The following is a 27,286-nucleotide window of genomic DNA, read 5'->3' on the forward strand; positions in this document are numbered from 1 at the left end:
ATCCCAGCAGCTCAGGGCTCAAGGCAGGAACCTTCATGCCTGGACAGGATGGCATTCCCTTGCAGGGCACACGTGCGCAGACCCACATTCACTCAGACAGGGCAACTGAGACATTTCAAGTTATCTAATGTGCACATCCTTGGGATGTGAGATGAAACTGGAGTACCCAGACAAAACTCACGCAGACATGGAGAGAATGTGCAAACTCCACACAGACAGCATCACCAGCTGGAAATGGGTAGAATAATTATGTTACTCAAGTACCTGCCTCAAGGGGTTATTGTGAGACTTATATATAAAGCACTAAAAATACAAATATGGGCAATATATGAATTAGCCATTATTATTGTTATAATTATTTAGCATGTAGTAAGTGACAGAGGTAGGACTTAGATGTGAGAACTTTCAAAGGAATCTAGTAAATATAACCATTTTTCCTTTTCAAGGACCTATTTTTCAGACTATCAGAAGTTTCAAACATATTTTTGAAGATAAAAGAGAACTGAAGGGGAAATTAATGCTATTCAACTTAAGAAAAAGCTTAAAGAGATAGTGAATATTGTTCTTTATTGTCATCAAAGAATGCTATAACAAGTTGGTAATAAGCTGAAACATGAATTTGATTTGATATAAAGAAATAGTTCTGGGCCAGGCGCGGTGGCTCAAGCCTGTAATCCCAGCACTTTGGGAGGCCAAGGCGGGTAGATCATGAGGTCAAGAGATCGAGACCATCCTGGTCAACATGGTGAACCCCCGTCTCTACTAAAAATACAAAAAATTAGTTGGGCATGGTGGCATGTACCTGTAATCCCAGCTACTCAGGAGGCTGAGGCAGGAGAATTGCCTGAACCCAGGAGGTAGAGGTTGTGGTAAGCCGAGATTGTGCCATTGCACTCCAACCTGGGTAACAAGAGTGAAACTCCGTATCAAAAAAAAAAAAAAAAAAAAAAAAAAAAGAAATAGTTCTGATAGTGGAGAAGAAGAGGTTTCTTAGGGAGTGTAGTAGATTGCAAAAATGACCACAATCCAGCACCTCTCTTTGTATCAATGGCTCTAGAAGGCCACTTTGCAGCTCTGCTATCAAACGGTGGAGCCTGCGTTCCTACCTAATGATTCTAGAATAGCTTGTGGCTTGCTTTAGCAAATAGGATGTGGTGGAAGTAATGGTATGCTAGTTCAGAGTCTAGGACCCAAAAGACTTTATAACTTCTGCTCTTGCTCTTGAAATACTTCCCAGTTACCCTGAGCTAGCCTGCTGGAGTTAAGAGAGAGCTCATTTGATCCCTTGCTCCAGGCAACAGCCAGCAAACCCAAGAGGCAGTCATCTAACTTATTGGCAACTGACTGCAGGTATATGAGCAAGTTCAGCTGAGTCCAGAAGAACCACCTAGCTGAGCCCAGCCAAAATTGTTACCCCACAGAAATATGAGCAAAATAAATAAATATGTTTTTAATCTGTCATGTTTTAAGGTAGTTTGTTATGCAGAGAAAGCTAAATAACTCTATGAGACTATGACATTTTTGACCTTAAAAATCCTTGAAGACAACATAGGTATCTCTCAGTGGAAAATATTTTGGAAAAAAACTATATGGAATAACATGAGGAAATAGACTTTAGAGGATTTGTTCCAACACACATACTTCTATAAGTTTGTGAAATGAAGGTCTAAACTCCAGCTAGAGGGTTATTTTCATTTGAAAGGAAATAGCATACTCTTTCAATCATGCATTTAGTAATCATCATTGTTGAGCACCTCCTCTGTGCCAAATGCTAAGAAAATGAAGTAGTCTTTCCTAGAAATAAATAAAAATTGTGGCAAATATTAATTTTGACTCTACCTGTTTGTTATATATTATTAAAAATCAAGTTTTTAAAAGAAAGATTGCATTTCCATAGTAGTCATGTATGGAAAAGTAAGCTTAATGACGATATTACATGAAAAACAAATAGGTTACAAAGATGCTTTTAGAGCATATTTTAATAGTTTATATATCATAAATGTTACAATACCTAATTGAGAGAAGTTGAAATCTAGAACAGGCATTCATACAAAGGTCAGGCCATTTCATCATTTGACATTCAATACAAGTTGGTAGAGCAAGTCTGAATCCTGACACTCAACTTTTACCAAAGTCTGTGTGCCAGTCAACACTTCCTGATATACAAGTCTGACACATCAGGTCTGGGCTACCTTATTCTTTTTCTTCTTTTTTGTATTTGGTTACCATAATTTTATGGTAATCCTCATTCTTTAGAAATTTTTCCTCCTTTACACTTGCTTTTTCCCCTCTGTATTTGTCAGCTGTGGTTGGTGTCATTGCCCCTTTCTCCTTTGGTCTAGGCAGTGGTGATCTTTTCAACTGTAGCACCATGCTGAGAGATACATTAGTAGCAGGATGGTACAAAGCCCTCTCAGATTTCTCACAGTTGTTTTCATATGGGAGGTTTAATGTCTCTCATAGCTGCAAAACACCTTTTCAATTTTTCTCAGTTGCCTGGAGCATATAGTACATAACCCACAATGGTCTCTCATTCATTCATTCAGTCGTTCATTTACTTGTTCATTAACTCAACAAATAAATATTGAGCTTGGCAGTGTGCTGGGCTTGGAAGACACAAATTTGAGCCAAATATTAACTTGAAATCTGTCCTCAAGGAACTCATAGTCTAGCGAGAGAGAGAAAACTTCATCAAATAGTTATAAAAACAAGTGTAAAATTGCCTTTGGGGTAAGTGACACCTGGTATATGAGTATTTTATAACAGCTAAGGAGAGAACATCCTTCCCTTAGGAAATATCACTTGAAGTGACATATGAAGCCTGTGTAGAAAGCAACTAGGAGAAGAAGAATGCAAAATGGAATGAGCGGAAAAAACTGTGAGTGCAAAGGCCCTGTGGCAGGAAGAGGCATAAAGATTTGGGACTACAAGGCAGTCAGAGAGGCTGAGCTACAGAAGGTCAGGGTGAAAATGTGGGGGGGATGATGAGGCAGAAAAAGGAGGAACAAAACTGGATAGGCTTTAGTAAGGAGTTTTAACTATATCCTGAATCAGAGAAAAACCAGTGAAGGGTCTAGCAGGGTACCAACATGGGTAGAGTGGCATTTTAAAAAGATTACTTTGGCTGCAGTGGGGTGTATGAACACATTGAGCTTCTGTTCCATAAGAAATCCCCAAAAAGAAATCACACACAAGCTGTAGCTGAATATTTAGACCAAGGGATGAGAAGGAGGAGCAGGTAGAAGTGGTCTAAAAGAAGACAAAAACCAGTGTTGAGCTAGAAAAGAAAGTAATCCGGATACTTTGCCCATCAGTTGCAGAACACACATTCTGGGTGGGGTTTTTTTTGTTTTTTTGTTTGTCTTTGTTTTGAGACAGAGTCTCACTCTGTCACCCAGGCCAGAGTACAGTGGCGCCATCTCGGCTCATTGCAACTTCCACCTCCAGAGTTCAAGCAATTCTCCTGCCTCAGCCTCCTGAGTAGCTGGGATTATAGGCAGGCACCACCACTTTTTTTTCATATTTTTAGTAGAGCCAGGTTTTGCCATGTTGGCCAGGCTGGTCTCAAACTCTTGACCTCAGGTAATCTTTCTGTCTCAGCCTCCCAAAGTGTTGGGATTACAGGCGTGAGCCACCATGTCCAGCCAGGATGATTTGTTAAACATGCAGATTCCAAGGCCCCATCCTACAACTTCTGAGTCAGAATCTCTAGGAGATGAGACCTGTAATCCATATTGGTGTATTGAGTCAACCATGACTTAAAATTATATTGTCTAAGGCAGACAGGTAAGTGAAAAAAATGATGAGGTTGATACTATTCAAAATCCCACAAACTCCTCAAGTTGAGATCTGAGCAAAAGAAAGAAGAAAAGGCACAGATACAATGAAGTAACATTAGACATGGGTTTTCTTCCAGACTTAGTCAAGGCAGCTCCCTGTGCTCCGAGGTTTGTCCCAGGACCTCTCTGCCTATGTTCTCATCTGCACCACAATGCCAAAGGCCCTTCCAGCCATGAATGCTAAATTCTAAACTGAAGCATCTATGTTGATCCCTACTTTCCCTACACATCTGATGATGATTTACCTTCATTTTATTCTGATTACCAATTGAGACTTGTTCATAATACTTTAAATTAGGGTTAGCAAATGATTTCCTGTGGGCCAAACCCAGCCTGTCCCCTGTTTTAGTATGGCCCAGGAGCTAAAGATGGTTTTACATTTTTAATGACTGAAAAAAAGACTTATTTTATGATGCAATCAAAGTACATGAAATTCAAATTCAGTGTCCACAAAGAAAGTTTTATTGGAAAACACAGCCATACTCATTCACGTATGGCTGATTTTGCTCCATACATACTTCACAAGGTCAGGCTGAGTAGTTGTGACAGACACCATCTGGCCCACGAAACCTAAAATATTACTGTATTTTTTAACAGGGAAAGTTTCTGACTCATGCTTTAAATTAACCCTTCAGCCTTTTTGGTTAAACTACTGACAAATTGCCAAACTCCTGTGAAGCAAATAGTTAATTTGTAATTAAATAATTGCCCCTTAATTAAATATTTTATAAATTTGACTTTTCAAATGGAATCGTCTTAAAGTCTGTATCTTTTGGTATTATGACTAACTTACTATCATTCAGGTGAATCAGAAATGTATGGATTCATAAACAATCTAAAATAATTATGAGTCCACTGTATACTGCCTAGGCTTCTCTACAAGTATCTCAAATTAATAAGACAGAATCTACATATAGTCTGTACTTCAATTCTAACTGACTTATCTAAAACGGAATTAATTACTTTTGACTTCGAACCCATCTCTTAGTCTTCTGTTCTATACATTTAATACTGTACATTTGAATAACATTTTATGAATATGCAAAATGCTTTTGAAAACAGTAAAAATCAGATAATTCACATTATTGACAAGGAGGCCTAGTACAGATTAGCTCATTTCTTGAGAGAGGATTAATTAAAAAAAAATGGTGTAAGTTTACTGAATTACCCTGTAAACTGTGCCCAGAGAGACACACACTGTTGACAAGAATCTTTCGGTAAAGATACCATAACATATTTGGTAAACATAATGGGAGCTGCACTTGCAGGAGACCTCATTACAGCTCTTGGCTATGAAATGTTCGTGGAGAAATGTGGTGAGACTGCTGGGTTTTCTGCGAGAAGTATTGAGTTTGTGGATTATTAAAGAGGTGAGAACCAGTGAATAAGTGGGGTTAGGCTGTACAGCACTTTTCAAGACTTATTCTGTCTTCAATGTTTATACTGCTAGAGAGTTTTTCTCAGATTCAACTCAAGTCCAGGAAATATCTTTTTAATTATATTTATTATTTTGTTTTAATTTTTTTTAGTGCCAGGTGCAATAAAATCTTTTGAAAGAGAGGAATTGGTATGGGGGCGAGAAATAGCAGACTGCTAATAATAACCTTTGGACGTCACCTTCCCTAGCTTTTTCAACTCCTAATAAACCCATGAAGGGGCAGACAGTTTTAAGGCCCACTAGGACAAGAAATTAAAATTGTGTCCTCTGGCATGGGCCAGAATGGAGCAATCTTATAAAGAAAGCCAATTTATTTTTTTCCCACATCTACTCTTCAACTCACACATTTTTTTCTAATCAATTATTAGTTTATTATTTGATGATCAATTCAACAAATTTTTTTTCTGGTATTTTAAATTTTCTTATTGGGTTCACTTTACTTAAAAAATACAAAATATGTTTAATATATCTTAGAAAAATTAGCAAAAATTTGCGAAAGTTGAGCATATTACATTGTACAATGTTTTGATATGAATGTTTTAAAATAATAAATATTTGGTTTCCTCTCAACATAGCACATCACAAAATACATTTTAAAAACTTTTTTCATGCATAATTCCTGAAAATGATCATATCGCTACTTATTAAGGAAAACACCTGATTATCACAAGCACTCAAACACTCCTGAAATTTTCTGTACAGTAATTACAAAAGTAAAACCAAGAGTTCTGTTGGCCCTTTGACAGGTAAAACCATTTTAAATACTAGGAAAAAAATCAATTAGTATCAAAATACAATTCCAAATGGTATTTACTTAGTTCATTTCTGTGCTATCTTTGATTCACAAGTATCTATCTTAGCCAAAGCACTGTTTAAAAGGATTTTGCCTCCCTTATTAGACATAGTGCCACTGAAACCAAGATGTAAATTGGTAACATTGTGCATTAAACAGAAACCTGTTGCACAACCATATATAAAACAGCTTGGTCATATCAAGGTCCACCTGTGACCAGAAAGCAGGCAGTCCTTAGGCTGATGGCTGGGAGCAGACAGTGAGGTCTTTAAGAACCCAGGGCTAGGGTAGTTAAGCCCCAGGTCATGTTTTCAGCTACAGCTGTGTTTTAAGCCAGGTGGAACCAAGGACATTCTGCAAAAGTGCAGGGCCTATTTCACAACTTTTAGAAGTAGAAACTCACATATTCTATCATCACCCTCCCTACTATGCAGAGACTTCCCAAGGCCACACTGTTCCAGCCCATAGATTTCACATAGGTGATTAGCTTCTTCGTAAAATATTTTTTTCCTCATGCTGGAGTGAGGGATACTGGGGTCTTCTGGTGTAATGTGTAATCAAACCACAGGAAAGTTTCCATTTCTTGCCTAGGTCTCATTGGTCTAATACACCTGCTAGCTACTAATTAAAATGATAATACTGATAAATGGCTGGGCAGAAATTCAACACCCAAATCAGCTGTCAAATTTCAAAGGCACATGATACAAAAATATTTTAGACAATAATCTAAACTTTATATAGATAACTACAAGAAATCATTAAATAAAATTATATTTTTATTAAACAGCTAAAAGTCTTAAGTCAAATACCTAAAGACCACTTCTTCATTGGCAAATATTTTCTAGTCATAAAAGGTGACAATAAGGGATTATATTCCAGTTTCCAAATACATACACTGAAACCTCTAATACCACTCTCTCTAGATGTATACATCTATTTGGAACACCTGAGGTTTTCTGCCCTCATTTAATACTTGTAGAGAGAAAATGACTTTATTCTACTGCATTCTGCCCCCCCTTTTTTTTTGCAACAACTGAATTATCCCCATATTTATTTATAATTTTAAGCTTGATTGCTGTCCATGGAGGCACTGCTGCTTCTCAATTATAACTAGTGTTAGAAGGCTTGATTTCATAAATGTTCTCCTTAATCCAAAGATAGATCATGTACGAAAACCTTAATACTCCTTTGAAATCAGATACATATAAACTATGATCCCAATTTCCCTGTTAAACTTATTTCTATTGGATATTTCCTCCATTGTCATCACAGAAGAAGGGAAAAAGCAGAAATGCTACCCGTCTAACAAAGGCTAACATCATGGCTAGGCTAATATATTGGCATGCTATCATCTTTATGATGTTTTGAATTTAACTAGCAGACATACAGTCAACTTCCTATTGGCCATGTGCATATAATTTGCTTTCTTAATTATCCAAATAATTTTTATTTCAAATTAGCTTCTTTCTACTACTCAGTATAATCCTCTCACAGCCTGGCATATACTTACTAGCACATCATTGACTAGAGAGAGTGACTATGAGAGAAAATTAGGTTGAGAATATGGGGCAAAGGGGTAGTCTCCTTTAAGGTGAGGGGAAAGGAGACGGGAATGAAACATGTCAAGTGTATGATGGCTAGGGAAATAAATATCTTAGTAGAAGCTAGAAAACCCCTACTATCAGGATCACATTCCAAAAGGGCAACCAGGAAATGGCAGTGACTCGGTGACTTCTCTGTCAGAGCACCAATGGTCAAAGGGATTCTATGTCAAGTATCAGGGAATGGAAAGCAAACTGCCCAGTCTAGTTTAACCGCACATACTCAGAGAAGGAAACACGCTGTCAAAGGAAAGAGCTGACACCCAGACCATAGAGGTCCTGAGTACCCCGTGGCAGTGAGCCCCACCAAACTCTGCAGAGCTGACTATGCTGTCTGCACCCTGCCTCATTTGGGGAAGAATCTGAGAGAGCTAAAAGGTAATTTTCAGAAGGTGAAGTTTTCAAAGAAAGAGTAAACAAACAGCTTGACAATACAGACTTTTTTTCCCCCTTTTCAGGTAGCCCTTATTAGCCGAAAGATAAATAATAAGGCTTCCTTAGGATATTGACCCACTGAGAGAGGCACAGAAGGAAGAAGACTTAAAAGTAGCAAACCGTTTCTTTTTCTTCTTTGAGATGGAATCTCACTCTCACCCAGGCTGGAGTGCAGCGGCATGATCTCGGCTCACTGCAACCTCCGCCTTCTGGGTTCAAGTGATTCTCCTGCCTCAGCCTCCCAAGTAGCTGGAATTACAGGCGCCTGCCACCATGCCCAGCTAATTTTTTTTTCTATTTTAATAGAGACAGGGTTTCACCAGGTTCAAGCTGGTCTTGAACTCCTGACTTCAGGCGATCCACCCACCTGGGTTTCCCAAAGTGCTGGGATTACAGGTGTGAGCCACCGCGCCCGGCTCCCAAAGCTGTTTCTTTTGTCTTTAGCGTAAAGCTCTCCCACCATGCAGTATCTACATAACTGATGTGATGTGAGCCGGCAAGCTCAGTCACTCCGTGGTCTTTTTCTCTTTCCAGTTCTTCTCTCTCTCTTCAAGTTCTGCCTTAGTGAAAGCAGCAGGTCCCCAGTTAGTGATCAGCTGAGGGTTCTTTGAACCTGGTTCTATCAGTCGAATTAATCCTTCATGATGGGCCACTTTGTCCTTCCAGCTGTTGGTCTTATTAGTTGCCATCTCCGGCTTCTTTTTAACTTCCTAGTACTGCTCAAGTGCTTGTTTCCGTTCCAACTCCAGCTGCTCCAGCTGCTCCATGGCCTTCTGCAGGGCCCGCTCCTCCAGGACACACTGATTCTCCAACTCCTGCTTCTCTGCCTCAGTCATCTGGATGGCCTGCTGCTGCTCCAGGTGCCACTTTTCTAGTTCAGCCCTCTTGGAAGACTCTTCCTCCAGCAACCTGGCCTGAAGCTTCCGCACTGTATCTTCATCTTGCCGGGCCTGTCTCTCATCCTCAAGAGCCTCTTGCAGCCTTAGGTACATGTCTTCCAGCTCCCGTACTTGCTGTAAATACTGTTCCAGTTCAGAGGACTTTTGTGCAACCTGTTCTTCCATCTGCTGTCTGATAAGCTTCTCTCTTTCCAGCTCTGTGCTGAACATGGCCTGAAGTTCCACTTGAGTCTGAAGGCTTTTCTTTTCCTCTTCTGCTGCACGAGATGCTGCTTCCTTGTTTCTTCCACACCACCTCCAACTCCAGCTGCTTGCTTTCGTTGGCGGCTGGAGCTCCTTCATTTGTCGCTCCAGTTCCTCTTGTTCAGCCAGTTGCTTCTTCCGGAGTTCCTTCAGACGCTGTCAAGCTTCTTTGTGTGGTGGAGGGCTGCCCAGCGCCCAGCTTCAACAGATGAATAGTAGAATGAATGGCTTGAATCCACTCCTGTTTCTTCTTCTTATCTGAAGCACCAATTTCAAAAGTCTTATCAAAACATTTTATGAGAAAAAGTCATTTCTTTCCATCTTTGTCAGGCAAGGACTCTAAACAGCAATTTTCATCCAAGAGAATGTCTCCTTTCTTATCATTTAGGTCCTCACTTACATAGTAAGAAATTATGTTGCGTTTTAGTACAAACCATCGTTCAATCCAGTTTTTCCGTCTGTGGCCCTTTTTCATCATGTAACCCTGTTTCAATACATCTAATATAAGTTCATTAAAGACGTCATTAATTGCCATAGACACAGTCTGCCAATCCATGCCTTTGCTAAACTGTCCATTTCCAATAAGCTTGATAAGTTCCCACGCAGAAAGGCCATCTTTACTGTCATCAAAGTTGACTTTATAATGTTCAAATTGTTCTTGCTGCCAACCTCCTTCCATAGCTTCTGTAAGCTTCTTAAGCAGGTATTCGATCTCTTCTGTCACAATAATTAATGGATACTTGGCCTCAGATAAAAAGTTGGAAATAACCCATACTTTAAATGCATCATCTTCTGTAATGAGCAGGGGATTCTTTATTAGTATTTTTTTTTTTTTTTTGGACACAAAGGGTCCAACACATCCTGTTGAATTCAATCTTGTTGAAATTGTCTTGGACCTTTTCCAAAATGAACTTGTTTAAATAAGATACGTAGCCCTGGTTGGACACTGGCCCCTCATCATCATCCCTGAAGTGTTCTTCAAGGGCAACCGGGTCATGAGGAACCTTCAGCACCATGCACAGGTTATGGGTAAGGACCTTGAGCTGGGACTTGGAGACTTTGCCACTGTGGTCATGGTTGAGTGCAGTGAAGGCATGCAAGATGGCTTTGAGCGGCTCACCCCTGAGGCTTCCCATGGTCTCTGGCCTGCTGCCCCGCCAACCCCTCCTGGCCAGCCAGCTCCTCCACGCCTCTCAACAAGTATTTATTTAACACCTGAAAGGCACCAAGTTAAACTTCTGGCAGCTCTATAGAGAGTTCTAAATAGTGTCATCTGTTCTACCTAGCCAAGGTAGGAGAGCGCTGGAACAAACAATGCTAATATGTCTTTGAATTAACATAATAAAAGTTTACTGCTAGCTCATGTAACTTTTCATTGTGGAAATTGGGCCCTCCCATGTTGTAGTTCTATTATATGCTAGGACATCAGGGGCCTTCCATTTCAATGGTTAGAACTCAGTCACTTGGCCACAGATAACTGTAATGAGAAACATGAGAAACACGGTTTAACTCTTCCCAAGAGAAAGAGGAAATGGGTTGGGAAAAGATAGTCAGTCTTGGCCAAGTCTCTTCAGGAAACTTACTTTCTCTCATACGCCAGTGCTGGACCACTCAGCACCGTCATACTGCATGGATCGACATTCCTTTCACAGCTCACACCACCTGATGCTCCGAAATCTTTTAGCCTCTCAGCATCACTGAAGGCAGGGATAGGAAATGTGAACTTGATTGAAATAGGAGATTATTTGAGAAACCACTCTATGCCTTATTATTTTCATAAGTAAATTATTTTAATCTTATTTAATCCTCTCAACAATTCTGAAATTTAGGTTTTATTAACGTCATATCACCAATGACAAGCTGAGATTCAGAAAGGCTAAAATCCTCCTAGAGTGACTTGGATTCAGTCTCAAGTCTACTGGACCTCCAATCTGGTACAGTTTCATTATACTGGTTTCGTGAGTTTTTTTTTGTGCAGCACCTTTACGCCATGTCCTATATTACATACTTCTAGAACTGTTAAAAAGACCTTCTCATCAAAACTTAGTCTCAGCCAAGGCAACCAAGGCAATGCTACCTGTGATGCACTATGATGGTACTATCTTTACACCTTAGCAATCACTTTATTGCTTGTATCCTCATTATTTGTAATTTAGGATAACAACCTAAAAAATAATGCTGAGCAAGGACAAAAGACCAGCACTGATAATCTATAATACTTTCCCTGGAATTTTTGCGTTTTTAACAATATATGCTTAAGGTTTAGCGTAGAGGAGAGAGTCACTAGAATGACATCCTCAAATTAAAACCACAATGAGCTGTTATTGCATTGCCACTGGAATGACTAAAAAGACAAATTAAAAAAGCAAATTTTGCAAAATTATGTAACAATTCTCATAAATAACTAGAGAAAATATAAAAGCATATAACCACGTTGGAAAACTGAGCAGCAGTGAGAAAATTTAACATCTATTCTTCACCCAAATTTTTCACTTGTAGGTTTTTATCCAAGAGAAATGAAAATATGTTCACACACACACATACACACACACACACACACACACCACACACACACACACACACACACACACACACAATCTGTAAAAAATATACAAAGATTCCCCAACTTTTTGGTCTCTTCTACATTCTTAATAATCACTGAGAACCCTAAAGGGCTATTGTTTATGTGAGTTTTATCTATTAATTGTTACTAAATTAGAAATGAAAACTGAGAAATTTAGATACCTATTCATTTTGAAATAACAGTAATAAAGTCAATTTTAACTATTAATATCATTAATATTGTTAAATAACATATCTTTATGGAAAATAACTATATTTTCCCAAATAACAAAATCAGTGTGAAAAGTGGCACTATTTTACATTTTTGCAAATCTCTTTAATAGAAATTTAATAGAAGATGACTGAATTCTCTTAACCGCTTCGACATTGTTCAAGAATGATTACTGTACTATAGCTTGCAATAGGAAAAAGCTGGAAACAATAAAACTGTATTTAAGAGAATTGCTAAGTTTCATATTTATAATACTAAATAGTTGTTCAACTAGATTCAGTTATGTTTATCAAATAGCAAAATCTCAGAAACAAAATATTGTCCGAGAAGAGCAAGAAGAATGACACTGTATGAGACTATTTTTATAGAGTAAGAAAACATTAAGAAATGTTCTAAATATTATTTCTTATATCACATACAAATATAATAAACCTATAAAAGTTGCATAATTATAAACTCCAAATTCAGAGTAATTTTCCTCTAGAAGAGAGAAAAAAGGAGGGAGGGGAATAAGATTGGAGAGGAAGAAACAGTAGATTCAATTGTATTTAAAATGTCTTATTTTAAAATTCTAAAGAAATACGGTAAAATGTGACGGTTTGACACAGTTGAATAGTTGTTACAAAGGTAGTTATATATTTTACTTGTTAAGCTTCTATGTATGATTGAAATATTTCAGAATGCTAAAATAATTTATGTACAAGAGAGTACAAAAGGCTTTGTGAGTAAGCAAAACAAATATCTTGGTAATCTATGTTCGAAGGTTTATTCTCATTTTTGTTGTTTTGAAGCTTTTCAAAAAGTTTTCAAACACAGTAGGAAGAGCTGAGGCTCAATTCATGCGTATATTTTTGTTTTTAAAACCTGCTTGAGGGCCGGGTGCGGTGGCTCAAGCCTGTAATCCCAGCACTTATGGGAGGCCGAGGCAGGTGGATCACGAGGTCAGGAGATCGAGACCACCCTGGTCAACAAGGTGAAACCCCATCTCTACTAAAAATACAAAAAATTAGCTGGGCATGGTGGCGTGTGCCTGTAATCCCAGCTACTCAGGAGGCTGAGGCAGGAGAATTGCCTGAACCCAGGAGGCGGAGGTTGCGGTGAGCCGAGATCGCGCCATTGCACTCCAGCCTGGGTAACAACAGCAAAACTCCGTCTCAAAAAAAAAAAAGAAAAAAAAAACTTTCTTGAATTCGTACCCTTTCTAAATTTTGAAGGAAGGGCTTCTTTGAAAGGGTTTGTTTACATTTATCCAATGAAAATTCATTAAATATCCTCTACAAAAAAAAAAAAAGAAGAAACAAAGAGGTATTGAGGAGGTACAATGATGCCCATTTTACATCAGCTAACAATGCAACAAGAAAGTAATTTCTTATCCCAACTGAGTTCATAGATGTATGGGCAATCCAGCAAATACTCTTCCTAGGTACATCACAGTAAATATATGCACTAGTACATAGGGACAGGTGTACAAGAATGAGTATTGATTTCAATGAATTAACCATTAGTAGAAAAAGGTTTAATGAATTATAGTGAGTCTGCATAATGAGATCTTATCCAGTTTACAGTAGTAGGCAACTACCTTCACTTTGCATAATTAGCTTGGTTATTCTTAAGGATTTCTTCTTTAGCAAAAAATTGTAAGATAATGTTATCTAAATTTAAAGCAGAAAATTGTTTTTTTATTAGAGTTGAAGAGAATTTAAATTTAAATAATTTTGGGAAAAATGTTTTTGTGATTTTAAATTGTCCAATTTAAGAATATATGGATTTCTATACATTTGGATCTTGTGTTATGTCCATCAATAAGATTTTTTGATTCCTTTACCTTGTCATGCTTAACATATTCTTAAATGCTTTGTTTTTGTTTTTGCTGTGTGTGAAATGTTTTCCATTCCCATTTGGGATACTCAAGGCTAGGATCTATGAGAGGTATAGATTATTTAAAATATTTGTCATGTATACAGCCAGCTTACCAAATTTTCTAACTAATTCTATTATTATTATTTTCTTTTGAGATGGAATCTCACTCTGTCGCCCAGGCTGGAGTGCAGTGGCGTGATCTTGGCTCACTAAAACCTCCATCTCCTGGGTTCAAGTAATTCTCTGCCTCACCCTCCTGAGTAGCTAGGATTATAGGTGCCCTCCACCACGCCTGGCTAATTTTTATATTTTTAGTAGAGTGTTTCCCCCAAAGTTCTAGTGTTAGAAACTTTAACTGCAGTGCAACCATGTTGAGAGCGGGGCCTTTTGCAATGTATTTAGGTTATCAGGAATCCACCATCATGAATGGATTAACACACTATAAAAAGGGAAGTGGTTCACTCTCTTCTACCCTTCTGCCATTGAGGACACCACACCCATTCCCTCTAGCCCTAACACTTTCTACCATTTCCAGATGCATGAAGAGGGCCCTCACCAGATATCTGCACCTTGATCTTGGACTTCCCAGCCTCTCCAGAACTGTAAGAAATATTTTTTTCTTTATAAATTACCCACTATGTGGTATTCAGTTGTGGCATCAAAAAATGACTAAGATAAAATATTTGCTAAGTCTTCTAGCGGCTCAGGTTGTTTGGTCAATGGCAGCTCTCCCATTGGGGGTAAATAAAGATATCTCCATTCTCTTTAACAACACCTAATGGCTCTCTAGCAGCAGGTAGCAGGCTACCCTCTACTATATTGGGGAACTCTTTGCTCCCCAGGCTCTGTTTTCTTTGATACTTTGTCCTCCTGTTATACTCCTTGGCCTCTTGGAAACCAGAGATACCTGGTACTCTCATGAAAGGCCAATCAGTCCTTCTCCCTAGGGTCCACCAACCTTCACAAAGCAAATTATTTCCTGGGGTTCTACAAAGCTGGTCTCCAGATGCTCACTCGGATAAAGAAGAGTGTTCCATATCAGTCAGGTGGGGACTAACAGATTGGAAGTGGTGAGGAAGTCAAAGGGCTGCATTTGGGTCACTGTATTTCTGGAATCCCCCTCTTTCAGATTTCTAAATTATTATGCCTAATAGACTCAGTGTTACTTTTTAAGGAAGCTGTTGAATGATATAGGTATGGCTTCATCCTGGCTCAAGCACTTAGTGACTTGGCTTCCAACATTCTTCCTTTCTCATTCTCTATCCAACCATATACCTTAACTAAGTAGAGTCTAGATTACCTCAAAATGTACTTTGTACCATGATGGAACTCCAATTCATAGACAGCAAATCCTAGCGGCTTACACTTGCATTCAATTGAAAAAGTTATATGACACAGTTTATCATGCAGGATTGATAACATCACTATATTGTTGGTGGCTGAAGACCAAAATACATAACATGACACATTAGCTGGTCTCTAATAACAGCCCTCAGTGAACCATACTTTCCAGTGTTCCTGCCCACTGAATCTGGACTGGTGGGCCCATGACTTCCTTCAACTGATAGGATGCAGGAGAAGTGACAGTCAGACAGTCACAAGGCCTAAGTCTGTAAGAAGGTCAGTAGCTTTGAGTCACAGTGTTAGATGTCCAGCTACTTTGCTGGAAAGACCATGGAGAGACACCACATGTAGAGGCCAGTGGAAAGAGAGAAAGGAATCAGCAATGTCTTCCCCCTGCCTTTACCAGCTACAGTCCCAGACTTAGGCATCCTTGCCAGGGTGTCTATCAGACTCATGAGAGGAGAATCCTGGGTGTTCAAGCCTTGCCCACAATCTGATCACAATCTGATCAATCTGCCCACAAAGAGACCCTATGTGAGACCAGCAGAAGAACTATCTAACAGAGCCTATTTAAAAACAATGGGAGAAACAGTGTGCAAAATGGCCTCTGAGTTCGGTCCTTGTTGAAGCTTAGGCTGACTTTGTTCATTCAAATAGACATTCTTCAGAATGCCAAACCACAGAATATAAAACATAATGAAATTGGTGTTTTAAGCCACACATATTGAAGTAGTTTGTTCTGCAGCAATTTATAACCAAAACACATGTTAAGGCAGATATGTGGATTGAAGTTGGGACTCTCAAACCTACACAGTAACTTATTTCAGACCTAGATTTTCCATTTTGTTAGATGTTTTCATCCTTTTAAGTAGAGCCTTTGTCTCCTTGTTGCACTAAGACAAAATTCTTAGTGACACAATTTAGGATTTTTAGGACATTCTTGATTCTCAGGGATTTAAGAATGATCCACTAGAACCTACAACAATGAATGCAAATAAAAGCAATGCTCTAACTTGGATTCCCCAATATGCTGAAAGTGCGCGATCTTGTTTCACCTCCCAAAAACATTCGGCTCTCTGAATCAGGCCTTCAATCTAGTGAAATGTCTGCAAGAGTAAAATGGCACACTCACCCAGGCTCATAAAATCATAATAATAATAAAACCTCCCCTCAGACCTCTTTTTTTTTTCAGCTGTGAAGCAGCACCTGCCATTAGCTGTGGTGGTTCCTATTTTCATATTGTCTGACAGTAGCAGTTGGATCACACTTGAGCCAGTGTGACTGAGAGGCGGGCTCCCTGCTTCCACAAAGCTGAATTTAATAAGATGAGAACAGCATGCCAAGATGGGGAGCTCCCTCCCTGACACTTATCCTGACACCAGCCCCTCAGCGGGGCCGTATTGCAGTGGTAATCTGGGTGAGCCGGACAGAGCGTCCTGCTTACAAGTTCAATATAATGGAACAGCAGGGGGTGAAGGGCTGGCAGAAAAGCTTAGCAAAGTTAAAGCCTATTACTCTATGCTTGAGGAAAAATGAGTCACCAAATATTACACCCAGAGCAAGACTTGAACCTGCCAAATGCAGCAGCAACACACGCTAAGCCTTGTCCATAATGGTGCATTCATTATCTTATGGTCCAGGGTAATGTGGATTTAAATGTTTTTAACCCTAATGGAAATGTATATGCAAATTTTCCCTTAAGCCCATCCCTCCCTCAGTATTCTTTTGCCCTGTTTGAATCTATCTAATAGGCAAGGTGACTGTACACTGCATATGTCAGAGAAAATGATGCCTTCTTAATCTGCCTTCAGCAGCAAGAAGAAGGCAAGAAACTGGACAGAAATCTTTCAGCTGCATGTTACGGCCTTTGTTGTTGCTGTTTCATGCCTCTTGTGGTGTTGAATTTAAAACTAATGGAAGAAATAGCATGCAAATGATCTCTGTATTCAGTCCTGATTGAGGCTTAGGCTGGCTTAGTTAACTTGAATATCAGCTCTTCAATACAAGAGAGTTCCAAACCAAACTCTTCAATATACGTAGGTTTTGATACAAGTTCTTCAATACTGGCCATTCAAATCAACGTCTTAGACGTGGAACAGATTTGCCTTATATTTTCCATCAACCAGTGCCCCAGAACTTATATATTTCCATCAACCAGTCTAACTGAAAGACCATTATTTAGAATCCGGATCCTTAGGACTCTGACTCAGGATGTTTGAAAGAATCACAATAGAACTAAGATTTGTGATTCTTCCTGCTCCCCTAGATCAGCTACTACTAGATTTTCATTACAGCAGGGGCCCCTGAGATCATCAATTATGGTGTTAATGACAACAGCCACCAAACACTGAAGTCTTATCATGGGCCAGGTAGGTTGGTTGGGTACTTTATGCCTCTTATCTCCAATTGTTATGTAGTGCATCATAAATATTCTCATACTGTTCTTAAGATGTACGAAGAAATTTTACCTTTTTTATTTAAAGCTAGTCAAATCTTGTTCTTCAGGGTTTTCCAACAAAGATAAAACATTAAATATCAGACTCTTTGAATGTATAGTGTCTTTCAGCTATACACTCAGTCTTTTAGGTTCCTCTCTTTCCCCTTGCTCCTCTTGAATTTGGTGTCTAGAATGCATATGATTAGCACCAGTGGCGAATGAACACTCCAGACTCATGTTAGTTCTTGGATTCCTGGAGGTCCTACCTTAGGATGGCTGGCCTAACCAACTGCATGGGCTGAAGAGCAATCAGGTCCTAACTGGCCATTTGGAGCTTACTGCTGGCCTACTACTAGAGGCTGTGGTCCTGGTCTATTGACTCTGTTTATGAAGCCTTCAAATGTTGCAAACTCTGAGCGTCGCAAGGTGTATGCCAGTCTACCTTCTGTCTCTTAAATTCTGTGTCCCCCCATCAGGACATGTAGGAATATCTGTATGCCCTTTATGCCAGATGCAGGCCAGGGGGAGCAAGCCCACCTCCTCAGTCTAGTCTCTCTAGTTCCTCTGTTATTCAGTGGTGTACTTTCTTTCCCACTCCATGAGGACATGGTGCAGAGATGAATAGGGGATACTTCCCAAGATCTTGGCTTTACCTAGGGAAGTAGACCACTAATTTTGGTGTCTCAGGGATATCCTAGACAAATCTAAATATTTCCATTGTCCTGTCACTTTAAATGCAGGACAAGGAGTGAGGGAAATGGGAATCCTGACATCTGACCTCCTTCCTTTATCATTCACACCTTTCTTCTGTTTAACACTGCCCTGGCCCAGAACTAGGGCTTGCCTCTTCCTCTCCATGCCTAGCCAGACCCCCATACCTCATATCATGAGTTCTTGTGTACTCTAACTGCCCTAATTTAGGTTCCCCAGAAAGAGACAAGAAATCAAATGCAAGTAGTATATTTGGGAGGGGCAAAAACCACCAAAGTGGGAAAATGAGAAAGGCAGGCAGTAAATAGACGGTGCATAATAGAACAGTTACCACTGTGGGCAACTGTACCTTAATCCCATGGGGAAACTCTGGGTAACAGAGTAGAGCACATGTTCAGAGTTATTCCACCCAAGGGTTAAGGAAGCTGCAGCTTTTATATATCAATTCCCGTATTTGCTGTTGCTTCAGACAAAGCCATCAGACCCCAGCCATGGATTATCGGATTCAAAATGACTAACAGTTAAATTTTGACATTTGAGACTTGTGATTTTCCTAAAAATTATTTCATTAACCTGTGAACCTTCTTCTACTTCTTGATCTGAAAGCCAACCAACCAAACAAGCAGAAACCATTACAGTGTTCATTCTAGTTCAGCAAAAGACATGCACTAAAACAAAATAATTTGGTTGTGTATCACCAACCAACTCTCACAAGAAATTCGTTACTTTGGTACAAAGTAACAGCTTTTAAATAAAAATCCAGCTAATGCTTTTGATCAAACTATAGCAGTTACAAAAGGAATTTATTTCCTCTTATAAATCAAAGTAATACCCCAACACTGGAGAGCCAAACTCTCTTATTTCTCAGATTTCTGAATATGCTGGTCTCTCTTCTCTCTGAAACATTCTCACATCCAACTCCCAGCATCTTTGTATTTATGGACATCCTTTAGGTATCATTTTACATGTAATTTCCTCTGAAAATCTTTCATTCTGCCACGCATCTTCCAATTCCTGAGAAAGCAGTTTACTCATGGCACAAGGTATTTAACCTGCCATAGAATGAATCCATCTGTGCAGTAATGGCCAGTTTCCCTCTCTGAAGCCCACTAACTCATGAGTTCATATATATAAGGAGTGCTTTCTAAACAAAAGTAGATTGACATCTAGCATGGCTTACATATTCAAAGTGGTTCCACGGTAAGTGAATTACACTTCTGTTTAGTCCCCAACGAAACCTAGCCTAGATTAGAAGACAGCACCTGTTCTCAGAAAGGCCTGGGATGGAATCCTAATTTACCTCCTCTGTGACTTTTGGCAAATTGCCTAACCTCTGTAATCTTCTGTTTCCTCATCTGTGTTACGAAAAAACAGTAGTGTTTACCTGTCAGGAATGTTGTGCCACTAAATGAGATGTAAGTCAATTGCTTGGTGTTTTATCTAGCAAATGGCAAGCTGGGAAGTGAGTTCTACCGCTACTTCTCAACAGAGAATACATGGAATCATATTATATTTATAACGTATTTATTCCTACTATCACAGCAGTCTGAGAGGCTGAATATATAAAGTGGTGGTTCTTAAATTTTAGCATGTATTAGAATGCACAGATCATATTTTATATATATATGAATCTATCTCTATTTATATATACAGATTACAGGTCCCTAGCTCTAGAATTTCTAATTAAGCAGGTATAGGGCAGGGTCCAAGGCATTTCTGACAATCTCCTAGATGACCCTGCTAACTATACTGATGGTTCTGGCACCATCCTTTGAAAATTGATTCTTGCTGTCTTCACATCTTCCTCAGCCTAGACAGCTGCACATAGGAGTCACTCAAAAAGCTTTCGAGCTTTCGAAATTACTAATGTGTGAGTCCCATATCATGGATTTCTAATTTAATAATAGGTCTAAGGTGTAGCCTGAGCATTAGGGTTTTGAAACTTTCTCAAGTGATTCTAATGAGGAGCCAAGGTTGAGAACTGGGGCCCCAGGTGCATGTCAATGATGCCTTGCATCTCAAAGTGTGGTTCTCAGACCAGGGGCATCCACATCACCAGGAAGCTCATTAGAAATGCACAAACTCAGACCCCACCTGGACCTAACTAATCAGAATCTGCATTTTAAATAAGATCTTCCAAAGGATTCTTGTGCATGTCAAGTGTGAGAAGCTCTGAAATGGGGAGTCTTCTCACCCAGCTCACATCAGAGGAAGTATTACCAGATCTTACTTTTGTTTCCAGGATTGTCTTTCCTAAAAGACCAGAATTTAAGGCAAAATGAGCAAAATGAATAACTCGTTACCTGTGACCTTTCCCCAAAAAGAAGGGTTTTTACACCTGCACTTCAGGCATGAGTCTGAGAACCCTTCTCTCTTTGTCCCCATCCTTTTCTCCTCTTTATCTTCCCAGACTCAGTTTCCATCTCCAGACACAGCCTTCACCACACCTGTTTATTAATGGTCAAGGCTTCATACGCTAATTCAAGTCAAACAGGAGGTAGGATCAATGTCTTAGTAAAATTCAGGAAAATGAAACTCCTCTTTTAAAACATGTTAGCACCTGGTTTCTTCCTAAATTACCCTAACACACAAATGTGTTAAGTATTAAAATAAAATCTTTATCCACTACAGGCTGAAAAGTGAAAAGTAACATGGAAGGGATGCCTAATGATTTGGAAAAAGAAAAAGATCCAGCTGCATTAGTGAAGAAATTATGAGGTGTCTATGACCAGAGAAACCTGAAATGTGCTAATTGAATGCCCTCAGATACCATTATCAGTGAGGCCCCTCTAGAGCCAGCAGCACAAGCTTATCTGAGCAGAAACCTGAGCTAACAGCAAAGAGAACTGTCTTGATGGCCTAAGTAGGCTTCTGGGGTGCATGAGCCAGCAGGGGAGGGGTCCTTCTGCCTGTGAGTTCATTAGGAATCTTCCATAATCAAGAATGAAAACCACCTCTGGTTGAGTGTGCCATTATGTATTTGAAACCCAGAAAAAAGGCAAGTTGTATTTTTAGAGAGAATAATAACAGCCATATTAGGAATACATACATGCACACATTGCAGTCATGCAGACATGCACACGCCCACACACACTCCAAATCACAGCTCTCGTTACTCCAAATGTGTTCCATGGACCAGCACCATCAGTATCATCTGACCCCACCCTGTGCCTACTGTTTATGAATCTGCATTTCAACAAGATCCTCAGGTCATCTGATGCACTTTAAAGTTCAAGAAGAATTACTCTAGACCAGTGGTTCACATCTTTGGCTGTGCATTAGAATCACTCAGGAATTTCAATAGGCAGCAAATTTTGAAAGCCAATAGTCTAAAATCAAAGATAAAATTTTGACCTCTCTTTCTCCTTCAAATTGAGCCCTTTCACCATTTTTGAAACAGAACTTTGATGTTCAAGAGAAATACTTTAAGACTGCTATTGGAAGATACGGCTAATAACAGACAAGATCAGGCACATTCAAGTTAGTTGGCCATAGACAGCTAAGAACTATTTTAAAGACTAATTTTTTTCTCTTCTAATAATTATCTCTTTAGCTAAAGCTTACTGAGACTACACACCATGGCTTACTTTGTATAATATCAGACTTCAGGCAAACCAAAGGGTGTGGGCCAGCACTGGTGCTCAACCAATGTTTGTAATTAATGATAAATTACTGATAATAAGTGAAAGCTCAGAATTCTGGCTTCTCTGTGCTTTTCATTTTTTTGTACACTTCAATTATGGAAGAAACTGTTAAGATTCTATCTCTTCATCTATATTGTAACTCTTTGAAATGCAGGAACACATTACTGCTTCTTCCCCCTTCCCATCCTAATACAAAATATATTAATAAGCACAGAGCATACATTCAGTGATTGTAAATTTCATTGACTATCTTCAACTTTTTATGCAACTAGAAGGCATGAGTTTTTACATGAGAACATCTGAATTTTTGTAATTATGAAGCATGTATTACTGGGAGTTTACTGTATTGTACATAAAAGCTTTTAATTAATGAGACTTCAAGAATAAAAAACAGCTGTCAAGAATAATTTTCTTTAATGTCTTCTAAGATATGACATGGATTTAGAATATATTCAACAGAGCATACTACACTTTACTTTCTATAAATCTGTGCAGTGAGTATCTGTGTTTGGAATGATTATACCAGATAAGGCGTTGGCAAATGTAATTTGCTTTCTGTAAAGGACCAGGTAGTAAATTTTTTTTCTTTGTTTCAACAGCCATGCAGCCTCTGTCACACCTATCTACTCTGATACTGAAAACAGCCATAGACAATGAATAAGCAAATGCTTGTACTTGTATCCTAACAAAAAAATCCATGAGAACAGGTGGATTTGGCCTATAGGATATAGTTTCTGAATGCCTACAATTGGATGACGTAAAAGGTAAATGTGGAATGAAGTATACTTACAAAGGCAAAATAGTTTTGGTACAAGCTAGAGTATAAACAACTGCCCCAAAATGCAAATACATATACTTAGATACTATTTTCACAGAGAAATGGAAACTATAAATCCTTAACAAATTTTTCAGAGCCAATTTCGGTGTGGAGAGTTAGAAAACGCTGTTAACTTGTAGCTTCAAGAAATATTTAATGAATCAGCACATGATATTCCTCAAATGGATTATTCACAATTTTCTGTAAAGATTGTAGCAACAGCAGATTGTAGGATGACTTCTTCTCCATTATGGAGAGAATCCAGTGATAACTTAAATAAGTCAACTGGAAACATAACCCACCTTACTTTTCCAGAGGAAATAGGGCAATGAGAAAGCCAGCCAGAAGCTGATGGAAACATCTACAGTCAAAATAATGTCTATTACACTGTAAAAGCTCTTAGTCTTTTGATTTGCGCATTGAACGAGATCACTTCAGGGTTGAAACTGTTGAATCCTAAGTGAACAGGTAAAGAGCTTCAGGTTCCCTGGTAATGTGGAGATTCCTTCTCTCCGAAGACATAATAATTAGTCCAGGAGGATACCCAGCCAAACCTAGTATGCTATTGTGAGTCTCTTGACAATGTCTAACTCAATGGCCTTCACCACTCATGAGACCCAATGTACACACAAGAAAATGGGTTTCTCTAGCAAATAAAACATTAAAATATTAGCTTTGTCTTAGCAGACGTTCCTCCAAGTTTAATACGGTTTGATAATTTTAGAAGACATAGATTTTGTTTGATTAGAATTGATTATCAGAGCATACTACTGGTTAAATATTCGGGATTTGAAAAAGAAATTTAGTTTCATTCAGGGTTTCAGCAAGCTGGTGTCATGTTTGTTGTTGTTGTGATGGTGGTAGTGACTTTCTTGTGGGGTTGAGTTTAGGACCCACCTATTGAGCTCTTTACCATCTCCTTCTTCCTTCCTCATTCTAGAAGTATGTTCCCTCCAGAGCACTAGGTGCTTAAACAACACGTGCTAATGAACTAGATAGAAAGAAGCATCTCTCAGTTTGGTAACAGGCAAGCTGTATTTGCATATTTCAACCTGAGAACTGTATGTTGCTTTAGAGGCGATGAAGTATCTCTAAGGAAGTCTCTTAGATTTAAACCTCCCTTATAATTTCTGGTTTCATGTTAAATAAATGACAGTTTCCCTCTCCACAGCATTTTGTGGAAATTGGTAATATAGATGGCTATTTACAAAACTGGAACTGGGGTGAATACACGCACGACTTTGCCTGGGACAATCTCACTTTCCAGCTCCTTTCCCACCAAAATTTTACTAGTGTTCCCTTTCAATCTTAAAAGTGTACAGATTGGACAGTAAATCACATGGTCAGTCTAATAAGAGTTGACATTTATTTATCATTTCCCTTAGCTAAGCACACTGCTAAGCATTTCTATGCCAATTACTTTATTAAATTCTCACAATATCCTTTGGAGAGTTAACCTTATGGTTTTCACATTATAGACGAGGAAACTGAGTATAAGAGAACTGGGGTTATATGGATAGTAAATAGCAAAACCTAGATTTTAACCTATGAGAATGATTCTAAAAAATGTTTAACCACAATGTTCCATTTTTCATTAAAAGCTGCAGTATACTGCAAAGTGCCAGGGCATTGGTAATTGTTCATCTCTTCTGTTTGGGAGAAATTATATTTGGAGAGAAGGTAAGAGACAAAGTTAGAAAGAAAGGTAAAAGCTGCATAAATATAATTTTATAAACAATATTAAAGTTTCTACATCTTTCTTCTCCTTAGTGGGCTTAGTCTGGGATATGACATGAAGTTAAAGCATGTGCATTTCCAGAGGGGGCTGTGCATATATACATACATCCATGTCTGTAGGTGAAGAAGAAACTAACAAGAGACAAAGTGGTATTTGACATTAAGTTTACAATGAGGACTGTAATGTGTTCCAGTTAATAGCTGTTGTAGATCAAATACTATGTCTTAATTATTTTGGTGCCTTTTCCCCCTTTCACTCTCATTTTCCAGTTTGGGCAATAAATTGTATTGCAGTCAAATCCATAATAAAATATTCAAATAATCTTATTTTTGTTTAAGCGCTTTTGATGCTTTATTAAAATCTTAATGTGTATCATTAAATATTTCTTGGAATATTTTATTTCTAGAAAAATGGACTTGATCATTCCTTCAGAGATTTGTTGAAAGCACTAAAATAACCAATGAAGGGTGGGAATGAATCCACAACTGAAGGTGACAGCCTATGAGCAAGCAATATCACGAGATTATTACAACAGAATCTTATAATAGAGGTAGGTAAACTCATTTCTGGAAAAAAGAGGCTTTATCAAGGATAGGATCTTTGTCCTGGAATAAAATACGTGAACAAGAGTTTATGTGGTGGTCAGTGGAGTAGAACAATATTTTAGAAAAACAAGTAAGCAAAAACATACAAGTCCTCAGTAAACAGAAGGCTGTGTAGGGGAAGAATAAGGGGCCAATTCCTTCTACCTCGAATGCCGGGCATCAAGAGAATAGAGAGAGGGGGAAAAAAAAAACCAGCAGGAATTTCTCCCAGTTTCTCTGGTCAGACATAAGGACTGTCCTTTCTTGGAGTTTTGGATACCTGATCAGCCACAACCGTAATTGTCACCACCACTGCCATAGAATTTCCTGGGAGATGGAGCAGTAGAAAACATAAATTCTCTTTGACCCCATGAGGCACCTTTTCTCCTTCTTTAGACTACAATTCAGTGGGTTTTCTTGGAGTTCATTCTGTCTGTACCTGATGTATAGTTCCTGTTTCCAACTGTCTTGGTGCTACAGTAGGAGATGCCAGAGGAGAAAAGTGGTTCAGTAGTACTCCAGGTTCTGGTTTCTTTCCTTAATCCATCTGCTACCACTTACTTTAGAGGCTCCTCAGAGAACTGCTACATACATTCCATGCAGGGTTTTAACTTTCTTCATGGAGAGGGACAGAGTGGATGGAGTATGTTTGACTAGACATCCCACAAAGGACAGTATATCCCAGAAAGGACGTCTTAATTACTGTAAAAAGACTGGCTTTGTGACTAAAAGTATCCAGAAAACTTTTAATCTGAAATTTGAGAAAGTCGTTGGACCCATCTTACATTTCACCCAAGAGCTGGGGGAGAAAAGAATAAAGTGGTTTTATGAAAGGTCTTTCACCTTAATGATTTTATGTGGTTAAATTTTTAAAAAGAATATTTACAAGTATTTCACTTTAGTAATCAATTCTACAGAGCCAGCAGGAAAAAAAGAAGTCAGTCTGAAAGTACTTGAAATGCTTAATTATTTTTCAGAGTAGACAGTAAGGAAGAAAAAGCTCCAGATCCTAACTTTGGCTCTCCGCTTCACTGAATTACCAAAATAAGGGGAAGTCTTCAGCCATGGCTTCAGATCAGGACAAGATGGGAACTTCATCATGCCCGTGTTATTGTTGGGGGATTGATCCCAAAATAAAAGACCTAAGTTTCAGCTGGTCCCAAACCATAGAGAATTTTACCCACACAAAGCCCCCATTTGCCAATGCAAATCTGGTAATTGGACAGTTAATTACCCTATTTGCACACATAAATGAGGGGTGTTCCTGCAAGAAATCAGAATCCACTCTTAAAACTTTGGCTGCAAGCAACGAAACCACATGCTTTTGTCAACAGTTAAGTTGATTAGAATTGTGTTTATTTCTGCTCGTGTTAGGCCACATGTATTTTCATTGGAGCCTGATGTGTATTGAGTTAAAAGCTTAGTTTAAGAAATCTGTGTTATGCAGAAAACCTAGATAGTAATTGCCAACTATGTGCCAAGAATCCTTTCATCATGCAGAGAATACAAGGTCTGAATAAAAAGAAATATTCTTTGCAACCTCATATGCTTGGGCAGACTCAGCAGTCGTATCGTTGTAATAAAGACAGAAGGGCCTTTTAAAAGAATACTTTAAACAAAATTTCCAGCATGGATTACTCTTTCGGGTAAATGGCTCAAACATTGAATTTTCCCACTTCCCTAGGGCAGGTAAAGGGGTGAATTTTCTCTGAATATCTTCTAGCTAGACAGTGTTCTAACAATGTCCTTAGGGGGAAAAGTGTTTTTTCATTTGGAAGCATGTATTGTGAGTAGGCCCATCTGGGTTTCCTCCCTATGAATAGAAATATCAAGATTTGGCTGTTTTCTGATCTTTGATTATATGCAGGCCTGAGTTCTAGTCCTGGCTCTAACTCAAACTGTGTACTATTGGGGACAGACTCAGTTTCTGACAATTGCTTAAAAAAAAAAATGGTGAAGGGAAAGCTTGTCTGGGAGAGTCAAGCAGAAAGTCTGGGAAACGGAGGCAGGGACAGGAGGCCTCTAAGGTAGCAATGGTAGAGGAGGATGAACAGTAAGAGATGATCATTAGATTTGGTGGCTTAAAAGTCAATATTAATTTTGTCTTGG

At 38.8% G+C, this 27,286-nt stretch overlaps 1 long non-coding RNA gene and 1 pseudogene across 2 annotated transcripts in view; both read right to left on the reverse strand.

Moving 5' to 3' along the window:
- The window catches only part of LOC141585630 (uncharacterized), a 436,560-nt gene that overhangs the window by 257,391 nt on the left and 151,883 nt on the right, over positions 1 to 27,286 (reverse strand). The gene's annotated exons all lie outside the window — the stretch shown is intronic.
- On the reverse strand, positions 681 to 12,009 carry LOC141585629 (switch-associated protein 70 pseudogene; annotated as a pseudogene).

Source organism: Saimiri boliviensis, chromosome 9, assembly GCF_048565385.1.
Source record: "Saimiri boliviensis isolate mSaiBol1 chromosome 9, mSaiBol1.pri, whole genome shotgun sequence".
NCBI classification, from domain to species: domain Eukaryota; kingdom Metazoa; phylum Chordata; class Mammalia; order Primates; family Cebidae; genus Saimiri; species Saimiri boliviensis.